The following is a 22,911-nucleotide window of genomic DNA, read 5'->3' as shown; positions in this document are numbered from 1 at the left end:
CTGCCGACTGCCTCACATGTTTCTAGGCATCGGAAATACTCAAGCGTACATGCAGAAATTTTTAAATAGTGGCTTTCCATGTTCAAACACGAATTTTTGTAACAGGTTGTAAATTCACCCGTCCAACACCATATCTTGCAAATGTTCTATCGAACATGTAATGTACTAAGTGTCTTAGCAAACGGCAGATAAAACGTCTTGCTTCATGAAATTTTACGAAGTTTGGGAAATTTTGTTTACTTTTTGTAAAAGCAATGACTTTTTAAATCGTTATTGTCGTTACGGAATCGCTGTAGACTGTTCTCTATAAACCGATTTTTATTTTGTATCAACAACGTAGCTGCAACTGCGTATTCGAAGCTTGCTATACCTACTGATACGCAAATCTTTGACAAAGTAGATTACTCTTGTGTTAGCGTTTCCAAAACAGTGGCCCAACAACGCGAAATTTGCGGTCGACATAGCAACCAAGAATAGTTCACACAACTTACACCCAAAAATATTGACTGCAAATAAAAATTATTTAATTAATTTGGATCTCTTAGTAAACGACCGCAACCAAACGTGTTAAACAATTATCCTTTGGGACACATTACGTTGCGACTATTCTTGTCTCCTCCTCCTAATTAACCTTGTATGAATATTAGAAAGGGCAGATGAGAAGCAGAAAGAATTTGATGGTATCCTAAGGAAGTAGTGAGTAATTCAGTAGCGAAGATGATCTCTTACAAATAGACCGAGTGGCCAGTTATGTCTTCTTTTTGTAAGTCTGCGGTTTCTGCCGAACTGAGCAAACTGAAGAAAAGAGCAAGTTGAGAGAAAGGCTGTTAGACCCAAATCGGGACCTGAGCGCGATGGTTTTGTTTATATAATTCTAGGGTCGCATCACCGTGGGAATTGCATTCACATTCATTTTCATTCAGGCAGATTTCGTTTTCCCTTTGATTTTCTAAATCGAGGCGAATGCCAAGGTGTTTGCTTCAACAGTACCATTCTTTGAGGTATCAGAGCTTTTGCTTCGCTTCAAATGACGTCGGAATTGTCGAGACATTCTAACCTACGCTTCTCTTTCGATCGTTTCGCGTTCCTTTGGGCATCAGGGAAGAAACACAGATGTCCTCAATCCATAACACTGAATGACGCGTTACACGAAATGTGCATCACGAGCAGCCTTTACCTAAAAATTTAAACCGCCATCGATCTGCTCCGCCCAGAAGGCTGAGTTGTTCCTCTGAGGGATTCGAATGGAGGTATTTGAGAGCTTACCTCAAAAAGCATCAGTTTGCCTTGGAGGCTGCCGTAAACGAAAACACCCAACCATTTTGACGTTAAAAGTACCATTTCTCCTCTTTCTTCTTTCTGTCTGTAAACTCAGTTCCTGAACTTATATATTTTAAGTCAGCTTGGAAATAGGTGAAAACTATGCCCTAACATTTTTACCCAATAGGTAATGTTATGATCCTAATGTCTACAGTTTTTTTGTTTGTTCATAACTGACATATTTTTCGTCCGGATGTTTCCCCAACAGAATACTGCAATACAACTCTTTGATTCACTGACTTACTACAGCTCTAGGATCGATTAACGTTCTGGGTCAACAGTGAGTTGATATATTTACGCCAGCGGCAACTTCTTTTCTGCGGGACGAAAACACAAAATATTTTTATGTATTTGCTTACACCCGTATTTTTATTTTAGTTTTGATTTTCTGTGTATCTGTGTGATCGTACTCTCTTAGAAACGATATCGGACTGTTAAATGTTTTCTTCTTTATAATTTACGTGAAGTTGTTACTAAAGTTCAGAACTTTACAGTAATTTAAAACTAGCAAAAAATTATAGAAAAAGAGACTACACAAACTAAAAATGTAAAGAATGTCTATGGAGGCAGGGAATGCACTACGCCGTATAAAATAAACCAATGCAAATAACTGAAACAAATGAGATGACATACCGTTACGAACAACGAAAAGTATTATAAAATATGGAGAAATAATTTACCGTTGCTGTAATGAGACACTACTCTTTAAGTATTTGGCTCGGAAAGAACATTGAATCTTGTCTCTGCCAGTCGGCTTACTGTTCTAAATTCTACAACACGGTCACCACCGATAAAGTCACAGATACGGCTAGTAAATTTTGCACGGTCTTCCCATATTCCCCTACACTGAAAATCCGGAACATTATGATGGCCTCCTTAGTAGAGTGTTAGTCCATCTTTGGTGTGGTGTCACCGCCAGACACCACACTTGCTAGGTGGTAGCCTTTAAATCGGCCGCGGTCCATTAGTATACGTCGGACCCGCGTGTCGCCACTGTCAGTGATTGCAGACCGAACGCCGCCACACGGCAGGTCTAGAGAGACTTCCTAGCACTCTCCCCAGTTGTACAGCAGACTTTACTAGCGATGCTACACTGACAAATACGCTCTCATTTGCCGAGACGATAGTTAGCTTAGCCTTCAGCTACGTCATTTGCTACGACCTAGCAAGGCGCCATTACCAGTTTATATTGAGATTGTAATAATTTCTAAACAAGAGCGATGTTCTCCAATTGTGGATTAAAGTTAAGTATTCCAAGAACTACGTTCTTTTCTTCATAGTATAACTCCTTTAACTGTTCCAGACCTCACGCCAGTCTGCGTGAGATTAAACGCGTGCAAGCCGGCCGCGGTGGTCTAGCGGTTCTGGCGCTGCAGTCCGGAACCGCGGGACTGCTACGGTCGCAGGTTCGAATCCTGCCTCGGGCATGGGTGTGTGTGATGTCCTTAGGTTAGTTAGGTTTAAGTAGTTCTAAGTTCTAGGGGACTTATGACCTAAGATGTTGAGTCCCATAGTGCTCAGAGCCATTTGAACCATTTTTTTTTAAACGCGTGCATTTCGGCTTCCTCCAAACTCCGTGAATTGGCTCGTGCCAGTTCACAACATTTGGAACGTAATAAAACAATTATTCTGCATGGCAAGAATTCCTCAAGAAGTACTTGGTATGTTTGCGGAGGTATATGGCGGCAGAGTGTACATATATGTCATGCGATTCCCGCAAACTAGGAGGTGGTGGTTTTTGAGCTCAGATCTAGCTTCCGATATCATCCCAGATGTGTTCCATCGGGTTAATATCAGGAAAATTTTGTGGCCAAGGCATCAACGTGAGTTCAATATGAAGCTCCTTAGACCACTGTAGGAATATTCTAGTGTTACGACTCCGACAGTTGTCCTGCTGAAAGGTGCTTCCATTGTCGGGGAAGACATCAAAGTGTGAAATGATGCAGGAGGTTCGAAATAATGTTCACGTAGTCCAAAACTGTCATGCTGCCTTCAATTTCTCCCACGTGCCCCTTGGAAGCCCATGTGAACGTCCCCCAAAGCACAGTAATGCCCCCACTGACCTACATCTGTGGCATCTTTCCTGTTACGACCAGCACTTTGGAATTACTGAAATAACAGCATTTTGTTGGAAGATGCATTTGTTGATTTGTTTGTACAGAGTGCTGCTGACGTGCTTACGGGCCTAAGGCTTTCATTAGCGATGTTTGGAAACATTCTCTTGTTTGTAGTAATTACAGTATATTACAAAACCACAGTTTCTCATAGTTGGTAAGTTTTTGAAGCACGCGTAACTGACTAGGACGACCCATGTTTATCAATCGCTATTTCGTTACTATAGTCCACTGGTAAAAATTTACCTAATACCCCTACCCTCCTACCCCAAATCTCCTTGCATTTATAATGAATGTACAGCGAAATACTTGTCGGAGATTTCTCTGTTATTTAAAATACATTTTCTGAATTATTGTTACAGTTTAAGCTTTTATATAAACTAGAATAATCGTTAAATATTGGAATGTGCGTTAAATATGACCGGAATGCAAACTTCGGACTCGCCACGGATCAGTCGGTGATCGCAATCTTTATTTCGCATTCACATTCGTTAGCTTTGTCAACTCACAAGCAAACTGTCACTTCCAACCTAACCTACACGTGAGATATCCGACCAAGGTATCACTTTAGCCAGCTGGCCATGTAAGTAATGTAGCAACCATTTCTAAAACTGAAAAATGTTACGCGAACCTGTTTGTATCATGATTCTCTGTGTGCAATACACAGTGTGTTGATCAACTTCTTTTTGTGTTGTTTTGTAATTCAGCTGTCATTTGTTTGGATCTAGTGATATGTAAGAGCAGTGATGTAATTCTCCATGTGCGATCGGTGTTTATGTTTTCAGTCTAAAATAGTTACAGAACGAAACTGCACTAGCGGATTTTACACAGAAATTCACTGAGGTGACAAAAGTCATGGTATACCTCTTAATACCGCTTCGGACCCCCTCCTTCGTGCCGTAGCGCAGCAATTCGAAGTGGCATAGTCTCAAAAAGTCGTTGGAAGTCTCCTGCAGGAATATTGAGCCATGTTTCCTCTATAGCTGTCCATAATTGCGGAAGTGCTGCCGGTGCAGGATTACCATTATTCCCGTAAAAGTTCCATGACATTTATGTCGGACGATCTGGAGGGCAAAATCATTCACTCGAAGTGTCCAGAATGTTCTTCGAAGCAGTCACGAATAATTGTTATCAGTGACATGGCTCGTTATCATCCATAAAAATTCCATCATTTTTTGAGAACATCCAAGGTCGCTCATAGTCTCCAAGTAACCAAACGTAACCATTTCCTGTCAATGATCGGTTCAGTTGGACCACGGTACCAAGTTCATTCCATTCAAACACATCCAACAACGTTATGGAGCGACCACTAGCTTCCACAGTGCCTTGTTGACGCCTTACGTCCGTGTATTCGTGGGCTCTGCGCCTCACTCAAACCCTACCATAAGCACTTACCAACCGAACACCAATATTCAAGAAAGGTAGTAGGAGTAATCCACTAAATTACAGGCCTATATCGTTAACGTCGATATTTAGCAGGATTTTAGAACATATTTTGTGTCCAAACTTTATGAATTACCTCGAAGAAAACTGTCTATTGACACACAGTCAACATGGATTTAGAAAATATCATTCTTGTGAAACACAAGTAGCTCTTTATTCACATGAAATGCTGAGCGCTATTGACAAGGGATTTCAGATCGATTCCGTATGTCTGGATTTCCGGAAGGCTTTTGACACTGTACCACACAAGTGGCTCGTCGTAAAATTGCGTGTTATGGAATATCGTCTCAATTATGTGACTGGATTTGCGATTTCCTGTCAGATAGGTCACAGTTCGTAGTAATTGACGGAAAGTCATCGAGTAAAACAGAAGTGATTTCTGGCGTTCCCAAAGGTCGTGTTATAGGCTCTTTGCTGTTCCTTATCTATATAAACGATTTGGGAGACAATCTGAGCAGCCGTCTTCGGTTGTTTGCAGATGACGCTGTCGTTTATCGACTAATAAAGTCATCAGAAGATTAAAAAAACTGCAAAACGATTTAGAAAAAACATGAATGGTGCGGAAAGTGGCAGTTGACCCTGAATAACGAAAAGTGTGACGTCATGCACATGAGTGTTAAAAGGAACTCGTTAAACTTCAGTTACACGATAAATCAGTCTGATCTAAAAACTATAAATTGAACTAAATACCTAGATATTACAATTAGAACTACTTAAATTGGAAGGAACACATAGAAAATGTTGTGGGGACTGCTAACCAAACACTGCGTTTTATTGGCAGGACACTTAGAAAATGTAACAGACCGACTAAGGAGACTGCCTACACTACGCTTGTCCGTCCTCTTTTAGAATACTGCTGCGCGGTGTGGGATCCTTACCAGATAGGACTGACAGAGTACATCGAAAAAGTCCAAAGAAAGGCAGCACGATTTTTATTATTGCGAAATATGGGAGAGAGTGTCACAGAAATGATACAAGACTTGAGCTCGACATCATTAAAAGAAAGAAGTTTTTCGTTGCGACGGAATCTTCTCACGAAATTCCAATCACCAACTTGCTCCTCCGAATGCGAAAATATTTTGTTGACACCGACCTACATAGGGAGGAACGATCAGCACAATAAAATAAGGGAAATCAGAGCTAGTACGGAAAGATACAGGTGTTCATTCTTTCATTGCTCTATACGAGATAGGAATAAAAGAGGTTTGTGAAGGTGGTTCGATGAACCCTGTGCCAGGCACTCAGATGTGATTTGCAGAATATCCATGTAGGTGTAGGTGTAGCTGTAGAAATCGGGGCTCATCTGAGCAGTCCATAGTTTTCCAGGCATCTCGTGTGCAACCGATATGCTCACGAGCAGCGACACGCGCTGACATGCTGTTAGTAAAGTTACTCACATTGGTCATTTGTTGTCATGGCCCATTAACGCCAAACTTCGCCACACTGTGGTAATGAATACGTTCTTCCTACGGCCTACATTGATCTCTGCGGTTATTCCAGGCAGTGGTGGTTGTCTGTTAGCACTGACAACTCTACGCAAACACTGCTGCTCTCGATCGTTAAGTGAAAGCCGTCGGCCACTGCGTTATCCGTGGTGAGAGGTAATGCCTAAAATGTGGTATCCTCGCCACACGGTTGACAGTGTGGATCTCGGAATACTGAATTCCATGACCGTTTCCGAAATGGAATGTCCCATACGTGTAGTTCCAGCTAACACTCCGCGTTCAAAGTCTGTTAATTCCCGCCTTGGGACCATTTTCATATCAATCACCTGAGTAAAACCGGCAGCTCCGCCAATGCATGAAAGGGAAGCAGTGGTTGGGAAGGGAGTGAGAGAGGGTTGTAACCTATCCCCGATGTTATTCAGTTTGTATATTGAGCAAGCAGTAAAGGAAACAAAAGAAAAATTCGGATTAGGAATTAAAATCCATGGAGAAGGAATAAAAACTTTGAGGTTCGCCGATGACAATGTAATTCTGTCAGAGACAGCAAAGGACCTGGCAGAGCAGCTGAACGGAATAGACAGTGTCTTGAAAGGAGGATACAAGATGAACATCAACAATGGAATGTAGTCGAATTAACTCGGGTGATGCTGCGGGAATTAGATTAGGAAATGAGACACTTAAAGTAGTAAATGAGTTTTGCTCTTTCGGGAGCAAAATAACTCATGATGGTGGAAGTAGAGAGGATATAAAATGTAGACTGGCAATGGCAAGGAAAGCGTTTCTGAAGAAGAGAAATTTGTTAACATCGAGTATAGATTTAAGTGACAGGAAGTAGTTTCTGAAAGTATTTGTATGGAGAGTAGCCATGTATGAAAGTGAAACGTGGATGATAAATAGTTTGGGCAAGAAGAGAATAGCCGACCGATGTGGCCGAGCGGTTCTAGGCGCTTCAGTCTGGAGCCACGCGACCGCTACGGTCGCAGGTTCGAATCCTGCCTCGGGTATGGATGTGTGTAATGCCATTAGATTGGTTAGGTTTAAGTAGTTCTAAGTTCTAGGGGAATAATGACCTTAGATGTTACGTCCCATAGTGCTGAGAGCCATTTGAACCAAGAAGAAAATAGAAGCATTCGGAAGGCGGTACTACAGAAGAATGCTGATGGTTAGATGGGTAGATCACGTAATTAATGAGGAGGTATTGAATAGAACTGGAGAGAAGAGAAATTTGTGGCACAACTTGACAAGAGGAATGGATCGGTTGGTATTGCATATTCTGAGACATCAAGGGATCACCAATTTAGTATTGGAGGGCAGCGTGGAGTGAAAAAATCGTACAGGGAGACCAAGAGATGCATACTCTAAACAGATTCAGAGGAATGTAGGTTGCAGTAGGTACTGGGAGATGAAGAAGCTTGCACAGCATAGAGTAGCATGGAGAGCCGAATCAAACCAATCTCTGGACTGAAGACAACAACAACAACAACAACAACAACAACAACAACGCGATACTATCGCCGCCTGTGTATGTGCATATCGGTATCCCATGACTTTTGTAACCTCAGTGTAACCGTAACAGCAAAAAAAGAGGAAAAATTTCCTGTGCGTTTCGTTTCATAAGGGGTTATGTACTGGTCTTAGCGTCGATCCGAAAGCATTACTGGAAAAATGTGAGCCTAGATCGTTCTGGAAACTGCTGATGAGGAACGAGAAGGACGTAATATTGGTACGACAGCAGCCCACCGCTCGTCAAAACAATTTCGGAGTGAGAACCACATCGGTAATGGAAGGTGGACCCGAGCACCGGCGCTCTTCCGCGGCTAGTAGCCGGTTCATTGTCTCTGGGACGGCTGCGCCCTCGTTTCGCGCACTGTCGTCGCGTCGTTGCGCAGATGCAGCCAGCGTGACGCAACAGCAGGGTCGCTACAAGTGCTGTGCCCTCCCGAGGGACGCGCCACGCTCCTCGCTGTTCCGCGCACATCCGCTGTGACACTGCCACAGGTCAAGGAGACAAGCGGAGCTCTCTCTTCTTCTTTTACGCCGAGGGTGTACAGTTACCCAAAGCAAGCACTTCCTATTTGTCAAAAGGTTCTCAGCTTAAAAATTCCAGTAGTTAAGACACTTCAGCGCCGTCGTACAGCCATTGGCTCCACCAGTTCTAATCAATCTCTCCGAACGCTTGAACACAGTCCACTCCGTCCTACTTTCTGTGTCAGCTTATTGTCTACTGTTCGACTCTTCTATGATCTGGTCAAACTTTCCTCTCTCCTAATCGTGGCCGCCAAAAAAAATGGTTCAAATGGCTCTGAGCACTATGGGACTTAACTTATGAGGTCGTCAGTCCCCTAGAACTTAGAATACTTAAACCAAACTAACCTAAGGACGTCACACACATCCATGCCCGAGGCAGGATTCGAACCTGCGACCGTAGCGGTAGCGCGGTTCCAGACTATGGCCGTCAGCAGAAATTATTCGGGAGGGTGCAAATTATCAAACTGCCATTAGTGATACGGTTGATTTGCTGTGTTTTAAGTAGTATCGCAAGAAATGAATGTTGGAGAAGCCACAGAGGAAGATTACTGTATGTCAAAGGAGAAATAGGTGTCACCTTAATATTGTTTTAAAAGATGATACCTAACAGCTAAGCAAACCTCATTAGTCTATAACCATAAATTGCCTCAGTATGCCGGCCGCTGTGGCCGAGTTGTTGTAGGCGTTTCAGTGCGGCACTGCGCTGCTGCTACGGTCGCAGGTTCGAATCTTGCCTCGGGCATGGATGTGTGTGATGTCCTTAGGTTAGTTAGGTTTAAGTAGTTCTAAGTTCTAGGGGACTGATGACCTCAGATGTTAAGTCCCACAGTGCTTAGAGCCATTTGAACCACTTTGCCTCTGTATGCTGTTAAATTCAGCGTATCTAATGGGTCGGGAAATAAAGGTAGAAAATATTCACAACATTCCATAGTAAGGAACAGTTAAGAGCAAAAATAATAATTGATGACAAGCCGCTAGATCTAACAAATACTTTCAAATGTCTCGAATGTGAGGTCTCATGTATCACACACAATAATCAAGAATACAAACTTCAAAACGTCCAGCACTAGATAGGTACTATAAATCGCACTCTCCTCAAAACAATTGGAAAAGAGACAGTACTAAATTTTTATAATGTGTTGGCAGGGTCAGTTTTAATGTATGGCTCAGAGACTTGGCCTCTAACCCCTACCCAAAGGAGGAGGATTGAGGCAGCAGAAATGAGAGTTATAGTGCCTCTGGTTATAAGCTCATGGATTGGAATAGTGAAATAAGCTTACTTCAGAAAACAGATGAGTACAGAAAGAAATAGCCTGAACACATTCAAAGGAATCCAGAAGAGCGAGTCCCTAAACTAATATACTAATTTACACCTCAAGGGTAGAGGAATGTTGGGCGTCCTGAGAAGAGATGGAAAGATGAGCAGCAATCGACTTGGCATTGGAACAGGCAAGGACGCTTAAACCAAAACTGAATATGATGACGATGAATAATATTCACAGATGATGTGTTTATTCGTATAGCAACGACGTGAATTTGTTAACATCTAACATAAATTTAAGTGTTTGGAATTCTGTTCTGAAGGTATTTTTATGGCGTGTGTGGAGTGTGCCTTGTGCGGAAGTAAGCTATGAACGATAAGCAGTTCAGACAAGAAGATAATAGAAGGTTTTGAAACGTGATGCTATAGAAGAATTCTGAAGGTTAGATGGTAAGATAGAATAACTAATGAGGAGATTCTGATTCGAATTATACTGAATTTATGTTAGATGTCAACAATTCCCTCTTTTTCAGAAATCCTTTTCTTGCTATTGTCAGTTTTTGTTTTCCACATCGCCAGTTATTTTGTTGCGTAACTACCATAACTTATCTACTACTTCTAGAGTCATATTTCGTAATCTAATCGCCGCGGAACCATCTGAATTAATTTGACTACATTCTGAAACTCTTGTTAAACTTTTGTTGGTGTTCATCTTATAACTTCTTTTCAGGACACTATCCAGTCCCTTCTACTGTTCTTCTAATCTTTTGCCGGCCGGTGTGGTCGAGCGGTTCTAGGCGCTTCAGTCTGGAACCGCGCGACCGCTACGGTCGCGGGTTCAAATCCTGCCTCGGGCATGGATGTGTGTGATGTCCTTAGGTTAGTTAGTTAGGTTAAGTAGTTCTGAGTTCTAGGAGATTGATGACCTCCGATGTTAAGTCCCATAGTGCTCAGAGACATTTGAACCATTTTAATCTTCTAATCTTTTGCCTTATCTGACTGAACTTAAATATCTACAAATTTTAAATTTTTATTCTTTCCCCCTGAACTTCAGTTCCCGTTCCTAATTTCTCCTTTCCTACCTTCAAAGCTTGCTCATTGTAATAATTTCATAAGGTCGGGAATAGCACACAATCTTGATTTACTGCTTCTCAAGTATTTGCTTCTTTTTCACGTCCATCGGCACATGTAACTACAGTCTGGTTTCTGTTTCTCCGAAACTCGCACTGCCGGCCGCGGTGGCCGAGAAGTTCTAGGCGCTTCAGTCTGGAACCGCGAGACTGCTACGGTCGCAGGTTCGAATCCTGCCTCGGGCATGGATGTGTGTGATGTTCTTAGGTTAGTTAGGTTTAAGTAGTACTAAGTTCTAGGGTACTGTTGACCTCAGCTGTTAAGTCCCATAGTGCTCGGAGCCATTTGAACCATTTTTGATCTTCCTCAACTTCGGCTTAACAGCTATAAGCATTTGCTTTCTTTGGAATAAAAATTATTAAATTCTTCATTAAGCCTGAGGATATTTCGCCTGTCTCAAGTACTTTGCACACCAGATGGAGCATTTTGTCATAGCTTTCCCAAGGGTCTCAATAGTTCTGAGGGAATGTAGTCTACTCTAGGGATCTTGTTTCGATTTAGGTCTTTCAGTGATCTGTCAAATTCTTCTGGCAGTGTAATATCTTCAATATCATCCTCATGTACTTCCTCTTCTCTTTCTATAAAATTGCCTTTAATATCATTCCCTTGTAGGGAACCTTCGTATTTTCCTTCCATTTTCCATCCCCCTATCACAATTAAATTTTCCAGCCCCTTAACTATCTGAAAGCATGGTGGTGACCTCTAAATTTGATTATTTTCTACAACTCAATAAAGAACGTGCAAGCAAAAATTCTCCCTTGTACATGAGAACCAAACAAACTTAACTTGTTCGCTTCACGCTTGGAAGAATATATCTGCAGTGTTCTGTAATGTCATTTCTAGAAATGCTTCAGAATTGTGCAATGGATGGAACGTTTCTACTCAAATTGCAGGGAGGAACAGCTGCTACCCTTCCACTCCGCCCCCCCCCCCCCCCCCCCCCCCCGCGGCCGCATGCAATCTTTCCACGATGCGTATCCCAGCTATTTCCCTCGTTATTTTCCTTTCCAATTGTTTACTGTCATTTCCTATTCTTCGACTTTCAAAACAACTTATTGTTTTATTGTTTCATTCCATTTCAATTTTAGCATTTTTCGCCACCACACCATTACAAAAATCTCCAAGTCTTCTGCTTTCACTGTACATGAGTCACTGCCATGTAATACTACACTCCATACAAACTATGTGACGGATCCCCTTTCAATTTTTCAGAAGCTCTTTTACCCGTAGGAATTCTGATTCTTATTTCCTCCTAAATATCGCACAAAATCGACTCGAAAAAATCTCTCTGATATGCTGAACGTCCCACGGCTGTCTTGGGAGAACCCGTGGTATCGTAGGTGGAAACTTCAGTTACACTGAAAGTCTGAGTCGTCTGTGGAGACGTGTCCAGATAGGAGGCGAGCCCAGGGAAGAACTAGACAACACACGCAACGAGGTCTTGTGAACTTCCGTCCAGGTTGTATGGTACTAAACAATTACAGAGACCATTCAGACACCCGACAAACAACACAGGTCCAGCTTAGCTCCATACTACACTCCTGGAAATTGAAATAAGAACACCGTGAATTCATTGTCCCAGGAAGGGGAAACTTTATTGACACATTCCTGGGGTCAGATACATCACATGATCACACTGACAGAACCACAGGCACATAGACACAGGCAACAGAGCATGCACAATGTCGGCACTAGTACAGTGTATATCCACCTTTCGCAGCAATGCAGGCTGCTATTCTCCCATGGAGACGATCGTAGAGATGCTGGATGTAGTCCTGTGGAACGGCTTGCCATGCCATTTCCACCTGGCGCCTCAGTTGGACCAGCGTTCTTGCTGGACGTGCAGACCGCGTGAGACGACGCTTCATCCAGTCCCAAACATGCTCAATGGGGGACAGATCCGGAGATCTTGCTGGCCAGGGTAGTTGACTTACACCTTCTAGAGCACGTTGGGTGGCACGGGATACATGCGGACGTGCATTGTCCTGTTGGAACAGCAAGTTCCCTTGCCGGTCTAGGAATGGTAGAACGATGGGTTCGATGACGGTTTGGATGTACCGTGCACTATTCAGTGTCCCCTCGACGATCACCAGTGGTGTACGGCCAGTGTAGGAGATCGCTCCCCACACCATGATGCCGGGTGTTGGCCCTGTGTGCCTCGGTCGTATGCAGTCCTGATTGTGGCGCTCACCTGCACGGCGCCAAACACGCATACGACCATCATTGGCACCAAGGCAGAAGCGACTCTCATCGCTGAAGACGACACGTCTCCATTCGTCCCTCCATTCACGCCTGTCGCGACACCACTGGAGGCGGGCTGCACGATGTTGGGGCGCGAGCGGAAGACGGCCTAACGGTGTGCGGGACCGTAGCCCAGCTTCATGGAGACGGTTGCGAATGGTCCTCGCCGATACCCCAGGAGCAACAGTGTCCCTAATTTGCTGGGAAGTGGCGGTGCGGTCCCCTACGGCACTGCGTAGGATCCTACGGTCTTGGCGTGCATCCGTGCGTCGCTGCGGTCCGGTCCCAGGTCGACGGGCACGTGCACCTTCCGCCGACCACTGGCGACAACATCGATGTACTGTGGAGACCTCACGCCCCACGTGTTGAGCAATTCGGCGGTACGTCCACCCGGCCTCCCGCATGCCCACTATACGCCCTCGCTCAAAGTTCGTCAACTGCACATACGGTTCACGTCCACGCTGTCGCGGCATGCTACCAGTGTTAAAGACTGCGATGGAGCTCCGTATGCCACGGCAAACTGGCTGACACTGACGGCGGCGGTGCACAAATGCTGCGCAGCTAGCGCCATTCGACGGCCAACACCGCGGTTCCTGGTGTGTCCGCTGTGCCGTGCGTGTGATCATTGCTTGTACAGCCCTCTCGCAGTGTCCGGAGCAAGTATGGTGGGTCTGACACACCGGTGTCAATGTGTTCTTTTTTCCATTTCCAGGAGTGTATAACCGATGCTCTTGCGACTGACTCCACCGTTTTCACTTTCTGTGAAAAGAACAGATACAGCTGTCGAATGGAGCTCGAAAGAAACTATCGTTTTGAACAAAAACGCTTCGCGTACGATCTACAGGACCGACATTCTGAGACACGACGACCAGATTTTTTTCTTCGGCTGAACAAAATAGCTCCTCTTAGTTAGCCGATCACGTATTACGTAACCGGCAATGCAACCGCTGATATAAAAGGGTTCTCGATGTTTCTAACGGATCAGCAGTGGTAGGTTCAAACAATATTTGAAGTGCAGAATATTAAACTCTTTCCATTCTCTTTTTATTTATTTATTTATTTTTGTATATAGTTCTTTGTATGCCTTAAAGTATCAGAAATATCCCACCCAGAGGGTATGATTTAAGATACGTCATGAAAGAAGGACCTATTGTCTAAATCTATTTCTTTACTGTTTCCTTTTTAATTTTGAGGGAGAGAGTTTTATTTACGTTTTCCATGAAACGCCACCCACAAGAAGTAAATTACAAATAATTTATTAATCGAACCTCGCTCAGAGAAGGGCTGAAGGATAAACACCATCTGTATGATGAAAATTTGGTATCTGTCATTAATTTCATCTCGTCCTGACACTGTGATATAATTATGTTTCCCTGAAAGTCAAGCACAACAGCTACTCTATTTGTGTTTGTTTCTCAAGAGTGTTGCTCATTATAAAATGTTTTCTGTCTTTATGATGCTTAACGTAACTGTCTCTATGAAAGTTACAATGTCTGTGACTATTATTTTTGTACTAGATTAATGAAACATAACTGTAAGCAGTTCCTAGTTCATTTCTTGTTTCACGAACATTTTTGTTTCCCGTTAAAGTACCATGGTACTATGTTTGTTCCCCAGTGGTGATGTCCTGCCCCAAGACGACAGAAGACAGAGCCCGTGTTCACATAGTTTGAATCGTCCAGGACTGATTTTGGGACCGAGAGGATGAAGTGTCACATCTGCCCTGGCTGACGTAGTCACCAGACATCAATGTTATTGAGCCTTTATCGCCTACTAAGGAGAGAAGCACCTCCTACATCGTTACCTGAACTTGCCACTATTTTGAGTGAATAATGAAATAAGATTTCCTTGAAAGCCATGCAGAACATACATTCACCCATTCCGAAATGACTGTAAGCTGTTTTGAATGCCAACGGTTTTCCTACACCGCATTACACGTGGTGATGTTTGCGTTTTTGTTATTTCCACTCTTCTGTCCACCCCCTGTATATTGCTAAACAGGAGTTCGGTGTCGAATCGGGCGCCTATATCGTTGTATTTCGTGGGCGCCATTAGTATTCTGCAAGTCTCATTATTGCCAATTTTTACGTGACGATTTTGGCTAATCATGTCCATCCATGGCACAATGTTTTTTCCGCAGTGGAGCTGCTGTGTTCCAAGACAACAGGGCCCCTTTCCCACAGCTCTCATGGTCCAGACAGGTTTTCTGAGCATGTAATGTTCTTTTTAAATATTTTATTTTCTGATTACATTGAATGAATGTCAGCACTGTGGAATGCGTACTGAACTCGAATTATCGTGTAGCGTGCTTAAGTGCAAGTGGTGTGCTCACTCTGTGTTATTGTTAGCAAAACTTTATACGAACAGTTTGGGGAAGGTCAATTTATGATGTCTCTTGAAATTATAGCCGAGTTGGATCCTTTTCTCGCAGAGCACATTGAACGATATGGAAATCCAGAGCAGGGACATACAAGTTATTTTTCTTCAACAATCTGTGATGAAATAATAGAGCTTCTTTCTGAACCAATAAAACGAATTATCATAAGTGAAATAAATCAGGCCAAATATTTCTGTATAATGGTAGACTCTACTGCGGACATTTCACATATTGATCAATTATCTTTCATGTTAAGATATGTGAACGAGAATGGTGAACCCGTTGAAAGTGTCCTGTTTTTAATAAACCCGGGACACAAGTCTGAATATTTATCTGAGGCTGTACTGAAAGCCCTGTCTACAAATTCCATTGATATTACTGCCTGTAGAGGCCAGTCATATGACAACGCAGGAACCTACACTGGTTTGCATTAAAGAATGAAATCCGAAAGCGCATTATGTGTCCTGTGCAGCACATTCTTTGAATTTAGTAGGCACTAGTGCTGCAAGCTGTTGTCGGGAAGCCGGCCGGGGTGGCCGAGCGGTTCTAGGCGCTACAGTCTGGAACCACGCGACCGCTACGGTCGCAGGTTCGAATCCTGCCTCGGGCATGGATGTGTGTGATGTCCTTAGGTTAGTTAGGTTTAAGTAATTCTAAGTTCTAGGGGACTGATGACCTCAGAAGTTAAGTCCCATAGTGCTCAGAGCCATTTGAACCATTTTTGTTGTCGGGAAGCATGTTCATTTTTCAATGTATTGCAAAACCTTCATAATTTTTTCTCTGCTTCTACGCAGCGCTGGGATAAACTTCCTTCTTTCATGAAACCAGGAAGTAAAACGATAAAATGTTTATCTAGCCGAGCGGTCTAAGGCGCTGCAGTCATGGACTGTGCGGCTGGTCCCGGCGGAGATTCGAGTCCTCGCTCGGGCATGGGTGTGTGTGTGTTTGTCCTTAGGATAATTTAGGTTAACTAGTGTGTAAGCTTAGGGACTGATGACCTTAGCAGTTAAGTCCCATAAGATTTCACACACATACATACAAAAAGTTTATCAAAAAAATTGTGGTCAGCAAGAGAGAAAGCGTGTGTAAGTCTAAATGAAAACTGGGAGGGCGTTATCAATGCTCTCACGCATATTGTCAATAATACGTTTGAAAAACCACTTTTGCAAAATGAGGCTTCAGCTTTATTGAATCAACTCAGCAGACTAGAAGCAGTTTTCATAATCACAATTTGGAAGGACATACTCCAGAGATTTAATAGTGCATGAATTATATGAATCACTTGTAGGGTTTATTGCATCTATTAGTGGCATGTTCGACTGTTATGAAAATAAATCCATGGAGATTGTGACTGATATAGACTATGATAGTATCTATAGAAGATCACAAAAACGCGAGCTTCATGATGACGAAGAAGCAGATTCTGAAGAAGTTTTTCTGACTGGAAGGGAAAAATTCATAATGTGAATATTTCTCCCAGTACTCGACAAGTTGTACGCAGAATTAGTGAGGAGGAAGGAAAGCTATAGAACACTGATGGATTCCTTCACAGTTTTCAGTAACCTTAAGAACAGTTCATCTGACAATATTGCTGAACTTTCAGCAAAACTCCAAGCGTAATATGACACAGATTTAGAGCCTTCCTTCCCTAGTGAATGTGTACATTTCACGGAACTTTTGAAATCCTAACTGATGACCGTCTGAACTATGAAGATATGATCAACGAGTTTTCTGCTGTCAAATCCTGACGCAATCTTTGCTGACTGGTGAGTTTGTTTATTTATTCATATTAGATTTAAACATTTAAGATTATAATGTGATTTTTATTATCACTTAGAGCACATCCAATGGATTTGCAAACTACGTATTGCCTGTTTATTTTACAATTGCCGATGGCAGAACGCGGAACTAAACCTCTTTTACGTGCAGACGTGACCAAAGGCGGCCGAAAATACTAAACAATACCCGAATGACCCAGGCCGCTCGATTCTGTACAGTCAAGTCATAATGATACTGTAGTATATTACAACTGTTGCGTGTTCTCGGTGTTTGCTGAAACGTATAATTGTCGCGGAAATATACGTTATCGGAGAGTATTATAAGACGAAAAAGTGTTAATAAATAACGTAGTTCAGTTCTCTCGATAAATGCGTAAAAGCTTTGCTAATACCGTTAGAAAGAGCTATGGTGAGAGCAACTGCATTACAAAACTATTTCCATAACATGGATTAATGGTATTGTGTACACTTATTATGCAGAATCTAGCTACACAGACCCTAATGCATTACACGTCAACTAGTAGATTATAAAACAAATTGGATTTTCCCACACTTGTCTGTAAAATTATGTAATAGCAAATCCAGTTCTGTGTTTGTTCGTCTGTATTTAGTTATTAGTTCGTGCACCGAAATCTCTGTTTCATTTTCATTTCTTACGGTTTCCTATAAATTCACGTATTACTACCGAACGTGTTTTCTAATCTGCTACACTTTCATGTTATTAGATCGTAAAACGACAGTTTAATTTTAATTTTGAACACATCTGTGTAAAAGTACGTATTAATTTCTAATGTATGAAACGTTCGCTTCAGTTTTTAGATCGTAACACAACACTTTCATTTCCATTTTCAAAGGTTTCGTGTAAAAGAACATATTAAAAGTGAATGTATAACAAAGATACGTTGTCTCCTACACGCTCGACTTAATTTTTAGGCCATAAAATAAAAGTTATTTTCCTTGTGTTCGTTTCTGTTGTCTTTCGACACAAGAATTTGTTAACACAATGCAGTTTTAAGTTTGTTTCATCCGCTGCAGCATACAAAGTACAGTTCAGGAACCATATTAAATTTTCATTGACCGCGACTAGACCGCTGACACGTCTTCAGAACAACGAATAGCAGAGTATGGAAACAGCTCATAGCGCTGACACCCAGAACGGTAATTATGAAGTGATCGGGTAATACTTATTATTTAAAACATGTATTTTTTTAGGGGGGGTGAGCGCATATAATATAGTGTGCCTAGGGGAGCAAAGTTTTTAAATCCGCCACTGCTTGCATATAGACTTCTGCTTCCATGTTCGGCAATTTCCTAAATTCATCTAACACTTGGTGGCTTCACGCAGCACGCCACAAAAACTGCCTACTCCATCGTCTTTCCCTCACAGACAAATACCTATAACTGCACACCAAGCACTCTCTTACTCAAATACTATAATAATCTCAGGCCAGAAGCATTACCTCTGGGTCTCCGGTCTTATACAAATGTGCCCCAGTATCCTCCTTTCAAGAACTAGAATGGTTTGTCACATTTCCCACGGCTACCACAGTCACCACCACCAATATTGCTTGCAGGCTGCCTATCTGACAGCTTTAAGGGGCAACAACAATTCGATAATTAGGTGCTTCGAACTTATCAGAAGGAATGGCGTGACGTCACTTTTCTAGATGAATCCAGACAAAAAAAGAAGGAAAAAAAAGGATAATTGAGTTAGAATGATCTAGGAGCCATGGTACTGACTCTATCCACCACGGACCATACTGCGACGTAATATACAATCTTAGCAGCAAAATGTGTTAACAACATGCTTCTACCACATTCGCTACACATGGGTAATGGTTGAAACTTGAGCCGAATTGGATGGGGCCTTAATCTAAAAGTTTTCATTCCAAATACAAATGTACTACAAGCGTTAGTGGCGGCTCGTAACCAAACGTCCCACCAATCTTCAATGGAAAGTGTTTGCTTTCATTGCCTGTAATTTCATTCGCCTCAGTTTTCACTGTTAATTACAGAGGCGTACCACCACACAGGCCTCTGTGGCAGGGTAAGCCACAATCTTCCGTCATATCTGATCCCCGAGTGCTGCTGTTTCCGCATGCTTCGTGGAAGAACGTATGTTTGTAGCGTTCAGAAGAAAATTTGAGTCTGGCCTGTAGACGAGCCCACATGCCCTAACTGGTTAAGGCGACCTGCTCCAAACAGCCAGAAGGCTCGGGATATAACACAAATCTGACATGAAGTTTCGTCTGCCACGACAAAATTTCTGCCATTTAATTAATTTCCTTCGTATAAAGAAAACTGGCAGCTGACTGTACGAAATACAAAACGAAAACAGTCCACCGAATTCAGCGGTAAAGAAAATTTCATTATGCGTGTATCATAAACGTGACCAGTGACTGCTTCTATTTCTTATCAGTTTCTGCTTGCAGGCAGTTCTCTGCAATTTCGTGTCTCTCGCTCCGCTGCATTCGTTTCTGGCTGCGGAAAGAAGACACTGTTTGTTCGGATCGATTTCGCGCCGGGGTAAATTTATTGGATCCGTATCACGTTACAACTTGCTGAGTGCTCCCGCCAACTACTTTATCCAAAATTATACGCCGCCAGAATACGAAAAGAGTATCGCCTAGCGCCACGTGTAAATCAGCTGTTTTACGTTGTTTCTCAAGCTTTTGTCAGCTTTTTCGCTGGCAGATAGAAGAGGAAGTTAACTGTATCTGTAAAACTTTCCATTAACTCCTAATGCGGAGCGGAAATGAGGGTAATGATGCACATTTCTTTAAAAATTGTGCCATTCTGGGAGCTTCTCTTCAAAGACTAGCGCAAACGTATACTGTGTTTTTTGAGATGCAGAAGTTTAGATGGTTGCAGTGGTATACACGAAGTATTCATACGTGGCACTGAGATGCGTCGTGTATTAAAAACGAAAAAACCGTAGAATGTTTATTTTCTGGAACTGCTACACGTCCTCCACTTTCAATATATACAGGGTGACACAGAACAACGGCAATGTTTGAAATTAGGAGTAGCAGCCATGGGTAGGTAGCAGCACTGCGAGTTCGTGACAGTTAGCGAATAAACAGTCCGAAATTTCAGTAATCATGGATTAGTGGAACGGACAACAGCGTGCGTTAACCATAAAAATGTTTTATGAAAACAATGACAGTTTGGTAGCGGCGCAGAGGGAGTTTGGACGTTTTTATAATTTAGGACGTTATGATGCCGTTCCGCCGAGTCACGTGATAAAATGTTGGATTAATAACTTTGAACAGACTGGATCTGCCCTCAAGAAGAAACAAACAGGACGACCAAGAAGTGTGCGTTCTCCAGCGAACATTGATGTCCGCGAGTTTGTCTCACGGAGCCGACGGCGTTCAGTTCGTAAGCAAGCAGCAGTGGTTAGAATGAACCGGGAGGGTGTTCGAAGAATTCTTCATCTTGATTTAAAAATTTCATCCGTACAAACTGCAGATGGTGCAACAATTGAAGGGCAAAGATTACCGGTTACTATTAGGACTCTGGTAGCGTTCTCGCTTCCCACGCCCGGGTTCCCGGGTTCGATTCCCGGCGGGGTCAGGGATTTTCTCTGCCTCGTGATGGCTGGGTGTTGTGTGATGTCCTTAGGTTAGTTAGGTTTAAGTAGTTCTAAGTTCTAGGGGACTGATGACCATAGATGTTAAGTCCCATAGTGCTCAGAGCCATTTGAACCATTTGAACCATTAGGACTCTGTCAACAAATGATGACAAAAATAAACAATGACGATGAATTTCTAAACAAGTTGTGGATATCAGATGAGGCATATTTTCATCTCACAGTTTATGTGAATAAACAGAATTACCGTTACTGGGCAAACACAAATCCTAATGACGTTCATGAGCGCCCTTTACGCGCTAGTAAAGTGACAGTATGGTGTAGTGTTCCATCATATGGGATTATCGGAACGTATTTTTTCGCAAATGAACAGGGACACACACTAACTGTCAGTGCCTACCGTTACGTGGAGATGCTACGAACTTTCGTTATACCTGCACTGAACAACTTTCCAAAGTTCAAGAAGCCTGGTTTCAACAGGACGGAGCGACATCACACACTGCACAGCAGTCAATGCCATATGTGTAAGAATTGTTTGGCAATCGTGTGATCTCACGATTCGGTAACATTCCCTGTCCCCCTACATCCCCAGATTTATCCGTTTGTGATTTTTTCTTGTGGGGCTACCTCAAGAGCAAAGTCTACACGACTCGACCAAGAACCCCGGATGAGTTAAAACAGAGAAATCGGGATGCAATTCACAGTATCCCAGGTGATATGTTGCAGCGGTCAATGAGGAATCTCAACAGCAGATTTCAGGAATGTATTCGTACAGGAGTACGCCATCTAAAGGATGTAATTTTTAAAACAATGATAAATGCCATCAATGTTTCGTAAATGGCAAAGTTGTAAGGTTTCAATTACTATGAATGCAGTTTATTTCATTCATCTGTTCTAGTTTGTTGGATTGTGGAAATGTTCCCGTTTTTCTGTGTCACCCTGTACTACTTAATAATCATTTAAATGTAATAAGTGAACCCTTAGAGAGTGTCAAATGGTTCAAATGGCTCTGAGCACTATGGGAATTAACATCTGAGGTCATCAGTCCCCTAGAACTTAGAACTACTTAAATCTAACTAACCTAAGGACATCACACACATGACATCATCCGTGCCTTTTATTCAAAAAATCCGCTATTGCTTTTTCAAGCACGTGATCATTATCAAGTGGAGTACTGCAAAAACGCTTCTTCAGCACTTTTCGAAATTTTGAAAATAATTAACATGTGTTAGCGTCATCGATATGTTCGTACTCTGGGTATTTAACGTTATCATTTTTTCATCCTTCACATTAAGTATGCACAAAAGTTTGAAGCACCGCTTTATTTTGAAATTAGTGGCACAGACTGTGGCGAAACAAGCGCTGTAGGCAGGCCCTGTGGCTGAACGGTTCTAGGCGAGCTTCGAATCCTGACTCGGGCGTGGATGTGTGTGATGTCCTTAGGTTAGTTAGGTTTACGTAGTTCTAAGTCTAGAGGACTGATGACCTCAGATGATAAGTCCCATAGTACTTAGAGCCATTTGAACCATTGAATCAAGCGCTGTATCATTTGCGAGATACAGAGGCGAGTGAGTGTGCCAGGACTTACCCAGTTGCCTGCTACAAGAGCCACGTCCTCATAACGCGCCTGTGTGTAGCGTACAGGTATTTCACCACAATCTAGGATTAAATTAAAAATTAAAGTAGCTTTTCCAAACATTGTCAACATATGCTACAGTATATTAATGTTTAAATTGTCAAATCTCAGAGTGATCAGTGATATCTTTCCCTAAATACTTCGCTTTAAGAAAAAGAAGTGGCGGTAAATAAAAAAACAAGAAAAACCAAACATCGATCAGAACGTGCAAATGTATGTCACACTCAACTTTTACAAGTTTCAACTTGATCGGAACAATATTTTTGGCAAAATCGAAGTTTTTAAGTAAAATCGAAGGCACTAACTATTAGACTCAGAAAAATGAAAATTCGTATGAAGCTTCAGTTCGATATAAAAACATTACCCACATTACACTACCTCTAATGGTTTTCAAGTAATTTACTAAAAACTAAATTCGGAACAAAAATGTGCTCATTTATTGTAGATTATCAGTTATATATTCAAATGAGTGTGAAATCCGAAGAGACGAAACTGCTCAGGTCATCGCTCTCTAGACCTACACACTAACTTACGTTAAGAACAAC

At 42.3% G+C, this 22,911-nt stretch overlaps 1 protein-coding gene across 1 annotated transcript in view; it reads left to right on the top strand.

Annotated features, from left to right (window-relative positions):
* The window catches only part of LOC126238016 (potassium channel subfamily T member 2), a 1,051,128-nt gene that overhangs the window by 148,378 nt on the left and 879,839 nt on the right, over nt 1-22,911 (top strand). The gene's annotated exons all lie outside the window — the stretch shown is intronic.

Source organism: Schistocerca nitens, chromosome 1 (assembly GCF_023898315.1).
Source record: "Schistocerca nitens isolate TAMUIC-IGC-003100 chromosome 1, iqSchNite1.1, whole genome shotgun sequence".
NCBI lineage: Eukaryota > Metazoa > Arthropoda > Insecta > Orthoptera > Acrididae > Schistocerca > Schistocerca nitens.
Note: the sequence above shows the minus strand (reverse complement) of the source record. Positions and strands in the feature narration are given on the sequence as shown.